Source organism: Lygodium microphyllum, unplaced genomic scaffold, assembly GCF_053477565.2.
Source record: "Lygodium microphyllum isolate KBCC unplaced genomic scaffold, Lygodium_microphyllum_v1.1.10 scaffold_229, whole genome shotgun sequence".
Classification (NCBI taxonomy): domain Eukaryota; kingdom Viridiplantae; phylum Streptophyta; class Polypodiopsida; order Schizaeales; family Lygodiaceae; genus Lygodium; species Lygodium microphyllum.
The window spans coordinates 104,044-117,087 of NW_028229712.1; the positions used below are offsets into that span (position 1 = coordinate 104,044).

General features: G+C 36.7%; 3 non-coding genes and 1 pseudogene across 3 annotated transcripts; 2 read left to right on the forward strand and 2 right to left on the reverse strand.

The window, feature by feature from the left end:
• Positions 1–376: 376 nt before the first annotated feature.
• LOC148008249 (18S ribosomal RNA) lies at positions 377–2,068 on the forward strand (annotated as a pseudogene).
• A 1,875-nt stretch (positions 2,069–3,943) lies between these two features.
• On the forward strand, positions 3,944–4,017 carry TRNAM-CAU (transfer RNA methionine (anticodon CAU)). The gene has a single exon. It is a non-coding gene; the product is annotated as a tRNA-Met (tRNA).
• Positions 4,018–11,025: 7,008 nt separating this feature from the next.
• On the reverse strand, positions 11,026–11,099 carry TRNAR-UCG (transfer RNA arginine (anticodon UCG)). Its single transcript has one exon. It is a non-coding gene; the product is annotated as a tRNA-Arg (tRNA).
• A 1,003-nt stretch (positions 11,100–12,102) lies between these two features.
• On the reverse strand, positions 12,103–12,175 carry TRNAK-UUU (transfer RNA lysine (anticodon UUU)). Its single transcript has one exon. It is a non-coding gene; the product is annotated as a tRNA-Lys (tRNA).
• Positions 12,176–13,044: the final 869 nt, after the last annotated feature.

The window sequence follows — 13,044 nt, forward strand, 5'->3', positions numbered from 1 at the left end:
TTTTTTAAATGCATTGGTTCCGAGGAAAGCACTAGTTCAGGAGACTATATCAAAAACCAATAAGGAGAAAAGCCACTAAAAAACCAATAAAAACAGTTGTAATGACTATCGTACTTACCTAAAGCGTTAGCTTCTCGTCAATTCCTTCTATTTTCAGCCATACTTTACTCTCCTGCAATGAATCCTTTGGTTTCCGGTAGATGGAAGATCTGCATGAGCGATACAAGAATTCTTGTATAATAACAATCTTTGGTATCCGGAATGTAAGATGATTCGCCTTGCCAGTGGCCGTTCCGCTTACGGTTGTTAGTAAAAGCTAATAACTTACTAAGAAATCATCATCAACCTGCCTCATATGGCAGAAATTCACTAAAAAATTGGGCTTGATCCTGGCCCAGAATGAACGCTAGCGATATGCTTAACACATGTAAGTTGGATGTCATTTCTGTTCCAGTTTTATGGAATAATTGAAAAAAAAGTAGCAAACGGGTGCGTAACGCGCAGGAATCTGCCAAACAGTTCGGGCTAGATCCCGAAGCAACGCAAGCAATAAAGCTATGCGAGAAGATAATAAAGCGCTGTTTGATGAGCCTACGTAGTATTAGGTAGTTGGTTGGGTAAAGGCCAACCAAGCCTACGATGCTTAGCTGATCTTTTCGGATGACCAGCCACACTGGGACTGAGATACGGCCCAGACTCCGCCGGGAGGCAGCAGTGGGGAATCTTGGACAATGGGCGAAAGCTTGATCCAGCAATATCGCGTGGGTGAGTGAAGAACGTCGCAAACGCGAGGAATGGCAATACCGCTTGTAAAACCCTTTCGTCAAGTGTGCGATGGTGACAAAACTTAAAGAAGAAGCCCCGGCTAACTCCGTGCCAGCAGCCGCGGTAAGACGGGGGGGGCAAGTGTTATTCGGAATGACTGGGCGTAAAGGGCACGTAGGCGGTAAGTTAGGTCGAAGGTTAAAGACGCCAGCCCAACTGGCGGAATGCTTACGAAACCAATTTACTTGAGTGAGATAGAGAAGAGTGAAATTTCGTGCGTAGGGATAGAATCTGGAGATACACGAAGGAACGCCGAAGTAGCGAAGGCAGCTCTTTGGGTCTCTACTGACGCTAAGGTGCGAAAGCTTGGGGAGCAAACGGGATTAGATACCCCGGTAGTCCATGCCGTAAACGATGAGTGTTCGTTTTTGGTCTGCGGATCGGAAGCTCAGCTAACGCGTTAAACACTCCGCCTGGGGAATACGGTCGCAAGACTGAAACTCAAAGGAATTGACGGGGGCTTGTACAAGCGGTGGAGCATGTGGTTTAATTCGATACAACGCGCAAAACCTTACCAGCTCTTGACATAGAAACACTTGGCGTATGCACATTTGACATATGAACTAGTGTACTTGTTCTTAACGGGATAAGATAAAAATTCGTACAGGTGCTGCATGGCTGTCGTCAGCTCGTGTCGTGAGACGTTTTTGGTTAACTCCTATAACGAGCGAAACCCTTGTTTCATGTTGCTAAGACATGCTGTTTACAAAGGATCCATGCCGTCTTTCATCAGCAGCCGTACAGCTCAATGGTTGCTTGAGATCGACGGTATTCTTTTTATTGGGTGTTGCACTCATGAAAAACTGCCCGTAGTTTTACTATGGAGGAAGATGGGGATAACGTCAAGTCCGCATGGCCCTTATGAGCTGGGCTACACACGTGCTACAATGGCAATTACAATGGGAAGCAAGGCCGTAAGGTGGAGCGAATCCGTAAAGATTGTCTAAGTTCGGATTGTTCTCTGCAACTCGAGGACATGAAGTTGGAATCGCTAGTAATCGCGGATCAGCATGCCGCGGTGAATATGTACCCGAGCCCCGTACACACCGCCCGTCACACCCTGGGAATTGGCTCCGCCTGAAGCATTGAGCAGGGATCACTTATTAGTAAAGTGCATTATGCTTCCGTTAAGTGTAATTCACTTTAGTTTTAAAGGTGTTTCCGCTACATATTATGGTTGGGTCAGTAACTGAGGTGAAGTCGTAACATGGTAGTCGTAGGGGAACCTGTGGCTGGATGGATTCTTCCAGAAAGATGAAGATACAAGCTAAAAATCTCATATATGCGTTAATTAGCCTATTTTTTATCTGTTATTTTAATGATATTTTACTAGTAGCTAAAGGGCATTTTTGATGAAATCATTGTGGCCATTGTTTGTAGCTCAAGGAAGGAACCTTGCCAAGGAGATCCGGATAGTCCTGCTAGAAATAAGTTTTTAAAAAGCCCACATTACGCAAATGGGTTGGCTGAAAGCTAGCCTACGAGCTTTATAGTATGTACATAATGTGGCTATGTCATATGGTTAAACGATCTGCCATCTGCGAAATTAGGATCCTGGCACTGAAAAAAAAAGTATTGGCTAGTTGCTTAATCCATGCATGACTATATAAAATAAGGAATCTCCGATAGTAAGTTTCATATAAGGCTATAATAAAATTGCCCCCATTGTAGTTATCCATGGGTTGCCTCCATGTAACCGTGGGGCAAATTGAGAGGAAACAAAGCAGCTTAAAATTTTCTCTCAAAGAAAACCTCGTAACATTCCCAAAATGTGAAACCTAGACGGTACCTGTTAAGTGGTAGAAATAGGGTCTCTAACTCAAAGGGGAGCCACTATTACGTACTTGAAAAAAAGGGTATTTGCTTTGACGAATTTGTTGTCTCTTATTATTACACATGCTCGGTAAATTAGTTTTCAAATAACTAGGTAAGGGAAACAAAAAAGTATGTCAAAATCACGTATATGGAAGCGATACGAAAAAGGCGTTATGGCCTTAAAAGCACTCCCTAACCCAGATTCAGACCGATAAGTGAAAGAGAGTAAGTTGAAATGATATGAATAAGGGATACTCCTGTGTGTGTAAAAAAAAGAGCGTTACTTTCCGTTACGATCGTTTCGGATATTCCTTAAAGCTGATCTACGCATAAGAGAAACCAATGATTTAGACTATAAAAGATAGATCGGGTGAAAACATGCCGTCCTAACGTAGCCAAAAGTTTTGTCATTTCGCATTACATAGGGTATGCCATTTCGATATTTTATTTCTGTATATAAAAGGATAGCGGTTGATTAGGGCCTTTATTTAGACAGCTGATTAAACAGAGCATTGTTTAGGATGTAACCCCATTATAGCTTCGAGCTGTGTACAAAAGGTTCTTAACCTTATTGTTTGTTAACATTGAAATGAAGTTCCTTAGCGTTGGCCTTTTCGATGTAACTTTATTGACATTTATTAGTTATGAGCTTATAGGCTTAAAAGATATTAAGCTTGGTCACAGCAACGGATACTGGATTATTACTTTTATGGCTATAGTATAGCGGAGTTGTTGTTGAGCTAGCTTATTTGAAACAATACTTTTGTTTCATAAAAGCTATTAGCGACCTTTAAGCAGGCAAGCAAATAGTATTTCTATTAAATCACGTAAGAGACCAATAATCACTTTCCCGGTTGAAACCACTGGCTTGAACATAAAAGCATATGATGACAGAAACAATTAGGCTCTGCTCCATATCTTAACCATTTATTGGTTGCCATATTAGTAACTTAAAGTCGGTATGGTTAAAGATACTGTCTTGTCACTTTGGTTCCATAATTTGAAGTTCTGGTTGTGTCTAGCGTATCATTAGCGTTGAATCTAATTTCAGTGGTCATAGTCGCTTAGGAGCGGACTCGAATCACTTACTTAAAGATTTTCAGTCTTTTGCTCTAACCAACTAAGCTACCTAAACTGCTATAGGAATGGCAGACAAACCATTGATATTATTATCTAAGATTACTCAACAAAGCATGTATTAATGATTAAAGCTAGCCAAATAGGTTATGAAGTTGGTTTATGAAAAGGACTTTAAGTTCGTTCCATTGCTTGTGACAAATTGATCGAATTGATAGTGCGCTATGGGCTTATAGTTTGAATGGTTAAAACGTGCCGCTCATAACGGCAATATTGTAGGTTCGAATCCTGCTAAGCCCATATTTGTGATGGAAGCTCAATTTTTTCGTCTCTGGCCTTGCCTTTTTTTTTGGGTTACCTTTCTATGGAGTATCGCCAAGTGGTAAGGCATTGGTTTTTGATACCAACAAGCAAAGGTTCGAATCCTTTTACTTCAGCTCTGTACGACTATTATTTGTTTCAAAGGGTTATCATTTACCAAAAGTGTAATTTGTCCCTTTCCGCAATTCCTTTAGGCATGAAAGTTAAGAGGTTTCGTTTTGCCATATTATTGGCTTTATTTCTTAGAAATGTAGAAGCTAAAGGGTTAATGCATATTTGTCTATAAGTTAAGGTATTGGTTTTAGTTAGCAAAACCATCCGATTTGCCTGGCCAATAAGGATTTCATACAAAAAAACTACAAACAATAAAGGTAAAATAAAGTCAATTATCCACCCCAAAGGGTTAACTCCGTTATCACATAAAAAAATAAACAAGTTGCAAATATGCCACTACGAACAGCAAACAGACACGACTACAAAAATTAGAAAAAACCTGTCATCCACGATATAGATGAAGTATAATAGAATCCCTTAAATCTCTGAGTGAAGTATTTATATCCGTTAAGTTTTGACGAATTCCTATTCCTAACTCATTATTCTCAAGGAGAATTATATCTATAGGTATTTTCTCTATTTTTGCATATAAATCTGTTGTGTTTTGATAAATAGAATTGTATTCGCGTAGAAGATATTTCGGGACGGGTTGATAACATGACCAACTTGTAAACTCTTTTCAATAGATTCAGAATCCATGAGAACCCGACTAGCTAAACCATTTCAATCAACAAAGATTTTAGCTTTATTTTTATCTTCTGCAGTTACTTCTATAATATTTCCGATTGCCAAATTTCTTAACTATTAGATCATTTGCCAACTGAAGCCATTCTCTAATCCCTTGATAATGTTGGCCAGTAGCCATGATATTCTCATAGTTAAGAAAAAGACAAAAAGCATTATGAATAACATCTGACCATTCTTTATCATATATTTTGATAGAATTATATATTTCTAAAATATTAATTAATTTCTGACAGCAAGAAAGAGAATTCATGTTATTCATTAAATTCTTTGGTTTATATGCATACAGTCCCGCGGGGAGGCAAAGCCTGCCCCTTCAATAGAAGCTTTAACAACAATGCCTTATATTTGCTTGTTTCAGCGTATTTTGTGGATAGTTTCTCAGAAATCTATAGCATTCTGTTGGAACACATCCTGTCTTTTAACCTTCGTAGTTCTATGCATAGTTGATATTATAGCTCCAATCATGGCTACTAACAAAATAAGACTAGACACTGGAAACGGGACCAGATAATTGGTATAAAGTAAATTGCCCAATGCTTGCAAATTTGTCCAGCCTTATATCTTTTCAGCATACACTGTATATCTTGGATAGATTGTATTTGAATGGCTAGATAATACTGGGATGTAATCATTATCTAGAATGACAAAGATTTCTAACCGAGAAATTAATCCAATAGTACCACCTACCGGTAAATAGCGCAATATATTTTCATGAATTTCCGCTATTTTAATGTCTAACATCATCACTACAAATAAAAATAATACGGCAATAGCACCTATATAAACTATTGAAAAGATCATAGCAAAGAACTCAAGACCTGACAAAAGTAGTGAACCAGAAGTGTTGCAAGAAACGAGGATGAGAAGGGAAACGGAATGGACAGAGTTTCTAGCACATATGACCATAATAGTAAAAACTAAACTCAAGCCCGCAAAGACGTCAAAAAGTAGCATGGTTTTTTCGTTTATTTTTATTATCATATATTAATGACGGTTTGTTCTTATGTCAAATTTGACCCTAAAGATTTGGCAATCACGTAGTAGCACCAAGCTTATCATTACTTGGGGAAGACCCGATGCGATAAGGATACACAATCGAACGCCAAATTGATTTGCATAACCGCAAATGGCAAGCCATCCGGGCATGTTCCATTTGGTGATGGCGGTTGTTCAGGACTGGTTTCCTTTATAGCCGAAAGTTCTCCAAAAGTATGAAAAGCCGGAGGACTTTATATCATCCATTCCAGTGTGGTTGAATCTTATTCACCAGCCCGAGGACTCGAAGCACACTTGTCTTCGCTACTCAGAGTTTTAAGAACAACTACAAAAAGACGAAAGATCCCCAATACAAAGACATAAAAGCCAAAACTACTTAAAGCATTCCATTCGCCGTAAGCATCTGGATAATCGGGAATGCGACGGGGCATACCCGAAAGCCCTAAAAAATGCATTGGAAAAAAAGTCATATTTACACCAAAGAAAGTAATCCAAAAATAAATTTAACCCAAAGTCTCTAGATAATGAAACCCAGATATTTTACCTATCCAGTAGTAAAATCCTGCAAATAAAGCAAAAACAGCTCCCATAGAAAATACATAATAAAAATGTGCAACCACATAATAAGTATCGTATAAAGCAATGTCTATCCCAGAATTAGCCAAAACTATACCAGTAAGTCCTCCTACAGTGAACAAAAAAATAAAACCTACTGCAAATAACATGGATGTTTTATATTATATTGAACCTCCCCACATGATAGCAATCCAACTAAAAATTTTAATTCCAATAGGCACAGCAATAATCATAATGGCCGCTATAAAGTAAGCACATGTGTCCACATCTAACCCTACGGTAAACATATGATGAGCCCAAACAATAAATCCAAAAACTCCAATACTAATCATAACATATACCATGCCTAAATAGCCAAAGACAGGTTTTCTAGCAAAAGTAGAAACAACGTAACTAATAATACCAAATCCCGACAATATCAAAATATAAACCTCTAAATGACCAAAAAACCAAAACAAATACTAATATAAAACAGGATCTCCCCCTCCGGCAGGATCAAAAAAGCTGGTATTAAAGTTCCAATCGGTTAATAACATAGTAATCGCACCTGCTAATACAGGTAAAGATAATAAAAGTAGAAATGCTGTCACTAAAACAGACCAAACAAATAAAGGTAATCTATGTATGGTCATTCCAGGTCCGCGCATGTTCAATATAGTAGTTATGAAGTTAATAGAGCCCAAAATAGAGGAAACACCTGATAGGTGAAGACTAAAAATGGCTAAATCGACAGCTCCTCCAGAATGACTTGTTATACTACTTAAAGGGGGATAAACCATCCACCCAGTGCCACTACCTACCTCTATTAAAGCTGAACTTAATAAAAGCAACAGCGAAGACGGCAACAACCAAAACGAAATATTATTTAATCGCGGAAATGCCATATCGGGTGCACCTATAGGAATCGGAACAAACCAATTGCCAAATCCACCTATCATCGCCAGCGTAACCGAAAGGGATATCGTTAAAAAGGCGTGAGCGATTATTAACACATTATAAAGTTAATGATTTCCACCAAGGATTTAATGGCCAGGTTATGCTAATTCCATACGGATTAATACTAGAAGGCATGTACCCATTACTCCAGCCATGGCACCAAAAATGAGATATAAAGTGCCTATATCTTTATGGTTTATGGAAAACAGCCATCTCATAACAAAACGGTTCATTCCTGCAAAAGTGTTTTTCTTACCGCACAAAATATTGATAGGTATTAGAAAATAGAGGCTGCGTAATTAAGTAAAAGCATATTATAATGTTCCGTCTAAAGGAAAAAGCAAAGCCAAAAAATACTTTAGTTTCGTAATTGAATATTTATTATCCATACTACGGCAAAGCAAAAACTTTCATACGCCCAATAACTATGCATGGGCTGCCTAGTTAATTAATTGCAATGCTATGGTTTACATAAGACACAAAAAGATTAATTTCTATACAGAAAAAGCCAATAAAAAGGCACTAGATCATGTGATAAGATCTAAGCAATGCCATAATTTACATTTAAAGGCCAGAAGATAGGTGAAAAGAATAGCTAATTTGTTTCCATCTTGCAATGGGTGATTTATTTTAATGAAAGTAACTAATATTGCTTCTTTTTTTAACCAAACTTATAACCTATATTGGCGTCTTCAATCATTTTTCTAATTAAACTAAAGGTTACTAGGGTTAAACCATACATCACTTTTGGCACTGAAAAGACTTTAACTGCCAGACCGATCGAACAGATAAGAAAAAATCCCGTCAATGGCCCCGATCATTATTTGAAGAGGAGGAAAAAGCAGCTCACTTATGTTTTATAGAAAATACCTATAGATTTATATAACATTAACCATAAGGCCTCTTATATTAGGATATATGGCAATTTCCCTTTGAAATGTCTCGAGTGTATTTTTGATCCTATGAAAGAACATTTCTTTTGTTTTTGAGTTCAAATTGATCAAAGACTTCATTTTAAGACAGAAGATTCATTGTTTCGACAAAAACGTCTACTAAATGACTCTATAGGATTCCACTTTCCGTTTTTTCCTTCATGCACGATACTCTCTTTGTATGATTCCGGTAAAAACGCTGAAAATTAATCTGATCAACTTGCAGTATCTTTTAAACTTTGTCCTTTTTGAGTTTCGCATAAATTTTTTTTTAGATTTTGCCGTTGCATTGTAAGGTGCTTTAAAGTAAGTGCTCTTACAGGCAAGTCAGTGACCATTCTACGGCTATATGTCGTTGCTTTTTTTATTTATAAAATTGTATAAGAATGGATAGAAAGTTAGCTTTGAAAAGAGAGGCAGCTAAAAAAAACCATATCTTTGCAATGTGAAATTTCATTTCCTAACATATTCCTTACCCATTCTATAAATAAGCATTAAATGTTTTAAAGAAGATTCCTCAAATCAGATCAAAACAGTGCCTACAATCAGATCCTAAGGTTACTTCATTTGTATGCACTCTGCTCCGGCAACAGATAACTGTCTTAAGACATTTTATCATGTAACAATTAAACTTTGGTCACAAGTTTGCAGATAGTTAGTGTACGGATTCGTTTTATATACCGTTTCATTAAGGCGGTACATAAGTCTAAACCATCACTATATCATATTATAGTCTCTAAGTCTGGGCAGCCAAACCCTCAGTGCCTATTCTCCTTAACCAATGTTTACATTATGACACCATTCTTGCTGTATAGTCAACAGCCTGTTATAGAAAGTGGTTTCATAACTACATTTATGACGACATAGTCATTACTAAAAAAAATTACATTATAGCCTACTAATATATGGTTCAGTTTTACAGGATGCCGATTTCAATAGATAAGCCCATATTTGTTAACTTTAGGTAATATTAAATTTGCCTCTCGGTTTATGTTTAAGGGTTTAAGCTTTTTTCGTTCCGTCTGTTTCCTTACCAAAGAGGGCTTATGATTAGCTAATGGTAACTGAAGATAGGACCAAAACGATTAACCGAGACGTCGTTAAAACAAAGAACCGTTTCCGTTTTGCAGAAAAGTTCCTTTCGCTTAGTTTTACTTTTCAAGTTTCCAGGATGTTCTAAGGCAATCGAGATAATGGCATATAGTCTAGTCACTGGACTACAATATGCTAAAGCAGTTGTGTTACTAAGAATGCTGGCCGGTGAGCCACTAAAGGCAGAGTTTGAGGGCTTTTAGATTTTCTTATGGAAAACAGCTTTCATTCCCTTATATCCTTTCTTTCCTTTTACCAATGGGTAAGTGAAATTATTTTTGTATCTTTGGTAAGAAGATGGAACATTATAAGAATCTTGAAGGTTGGGTATTCAAAACAAGCCAAAATCTCAAAGTTTATTTTAATGAGCCCAATAAAGTAAAGCAACAAGACAATAATCTAATGACATAAAATAGTTACAAGTAAGTAAACAAAAACTTTTAACTTCTATAGATATGAAGAGGGCAAAAACCATAACCTCGGATGATTTTTCTCGAAGTTCCAGAAAATGCCCTAACCGGATCAATTTACCCATTTCACGCAATTTGGTTGGTTACGTGTCTTTTATAGCACCTTTTATGTTATGCCATATAGAAAGGGATTGTCTAGAATCGGTTGGATCCTTAAACTATGAAAACGACTTTCACATGATGGCGTAGGATAAGGCGAATCCTCTATCTAAGAAGAACGGGATGTGGTTCTTAGAGAATGTTTTCATCTCGGTGTTTTCTTTTTATACTCTAGTGTTTCCAGAGCTTTTTAGTGGTTGCATAGAATGGTCAAAGCCTTACAGACGACGAAATTGCTAAAAAGAAATATTTCTCACACGTGTTCTTTAGGAGAGATGGGTTTCTCACGAGTGCTTAAAGGATAGGCTATTGATATTTTCTTTCCCTTGGAATGGAATTCTTTTTACTTCCATAGCTCTTTCCCTCTAACTCCATCCTGTCACATCGTCGCCGTTGCTGCACCTTTTGTAATGTTACGTGGGTAGGAAAGCATAGAAATAAAATAACCGACGATATGCCTAGATAAACCAGTGGATATAGAGAGCGGATACGAAATAAAAGAAGATACGACGTCTGCAAGTCGGAAACGATCATTTCGTATCAAACAGTATAATCTCAGACTAGGCTATGAAAGCTAGAGAAGCGTGCTTGGTCCAAATCCAAGCACCCGGCCAAGACACTATATAAACAAAAAAGGTTCTCTGCCACATTGCTTAAGGGGTACGAGAGGATTGGTTTTTAAAAAACTACTTTTCTTTTATTTATTAGAACGGCATAAAAAACAAATAGTTGCTTTAACGCCTGCACTGAATATGGGCCTGTCCTATGACGTTCTAAACCCAGTTCACGTACCTTTAAAAGACAAACAGTCGACGTCAAAATACCAAACTTTCCTGTCGATGTGCATTGGGCTAGCTTTGAATTTCCTCATTTCACAAAGGTTTACTTTCTTGTTTCCACATTAAATCAACTACCAAATATCCCTAATGCTTAATGGCACAGGTAAAAAACAAACAAAAAAGCCCCTGGACCTGAAATCGTTGGTTTCGCATCGAATAGACATATAGATTAATAAGTAAGTAAACCAAAGTAATTAAGGCTTTTGAGGGCCAAAACTAAGAATAGACAGCGATGTGTCTTGCGTGTGCATCGAAGAGGACTTGAACCTCTAACCACCTGGTTCGAAGCCAGGCACTCTATCCAATTGAGCCATCAATGCTAAAAAAATGTAACTTGACATGGCTTTTTCCATAGGAACATTCATAAAAAATCCAGTGTATTTAACCATATCTTCTTTTTTAATGACGGTATCATTATTGAACATAATAATTCCTATCTTCTCATTCTCAGAATTTGAAGCCATTCCTTTGGAAAGTAACCTCATAAAGTTCACTATGTGATTGATATAGAGGAAAGGGATGAAATTTTTCTCGCCATGTTAGTTCGTATTTATTTGAAAGAAAGTAAGTTTTAACGGAATAAACTAAGTAAATGGAGCGCTAAAGCCAAATATGTATCCATAGCTATGCAGAGACGGAGAAAAATAGATAGGTATAATTGAAAGATGAAAAACTACGCAAACGAGTTAACATTTATATAGTTTTAAATCATAGAATCAAATTTCAAAATGAGCCCAATGCAACTACTTTTTGCTTCGTTTTATGGGATTTTGTTATTTGATTTAATTGGCAAAAATGGATAAGAAACGAATAGACGAGTAAGGTATTAATTGCAATTCTTTTAATTTGAGTCAACTTAAACCATTTTATTTCCTTGCGCTTTATTGCTTTGTTTGGCAATGTTTATTTCTTTGCTTTGCTTGAGCTAAGTTTTTTATGACCTGCTGGGCGATTTAAACTTTCTGACGTTAATGGATAAAAGCAAATAATTCTACAATGATATTTAGATATGAAATTGAAGGTCAGCCTCCATTATATGACATTAAAATTACATCGTAAATTCTGATAGTAATAGTATTTTTTTCTTCCGAAAATCCCTGACCAATTTTTTGTCTTTTCACTCCCTAAAAGAAACAAAGGAAAAAATGATTTGCCATTATGTTTTTTTTGAATCTTTTGTTTTCTTTATCGCGGTTAAACGAAGGGATGAGCTCATGTTTGCCCTTTTTCACAAAAGGGCGGTCTGGATTGGAGATTATCATGGCATAATAATCTCCATTAGACGGTACCATCTGCCTAAAGCATTTAATGTTTTAATGCTTCTGAGTATAGCAGGACTTGAACCTGCGACCATTAGATTAAAAGTCCAATGCTCTACCAACTGAGCTATATACCCAAATATTATTCTATTATTATTAATATTAATTAGAAGAGAGATTTCTATGTGGTAATTAAACGAAAAAAAACAACTCTGATGCGAGTTTTTCTTTGATTTTTCCTTTCTTTGGGATGTTCGGCAATGAAATTACGATTTTCACAGAAATTACTTAACGAAAGAAAGCTTAAGACAACAATTAGACAACATAACTTATGAATACTGGAAATGTTTAACCCGAAACTCTTAATTCTATTTGTAGCGTTACTAATCCAATTCTTGCCATTGCAAGCCTTACAAGAAATGGGAAATAATGAATGCAAGCTATACAAGAATTGCTTGAAATAAAGGCTACAAGCTGTACGGAAAATACAAAAATTAGGAAATTGCCATTACAAAGTAACGGCACGGAAGAGCTATTGTGGATTTGTAGAAAACATTTTTATCCTTAAGGATTGCTCGTAATGCGCTTGGATCCATTACCTGTAAAGATGGCCATTTATTGTTAATGAATACTGATTCTTTATATAACGACATGATAAAGAGAGTGGCGGGAAAGACTAATTCAAGTTGTATCAATTCCAAATGGCCATATTTACGGTAATGGATCCAAGCGCATTACGAGCAATCCTTAAGGATAAAAAATGTTTTCTACAAATCCACAATAGCTCTTCCGTGCCGTTACTTTGAAATGGCAATTTCCTAATTTTTGTATTTTGCCATTTAACTATAATTTTTCTTTTATTTCAAGCGAATTCTTCTGATAGCTTGCATTCATTATTTCCCGTTATTGTAAGGCTTGCAATGAAGAATTGGATTAGTAACGCTACAAATAGAATTAAGAGTTTCGCTAGGTATTTGGTTGGTTATATTCTGTAATTGTTGTCTAA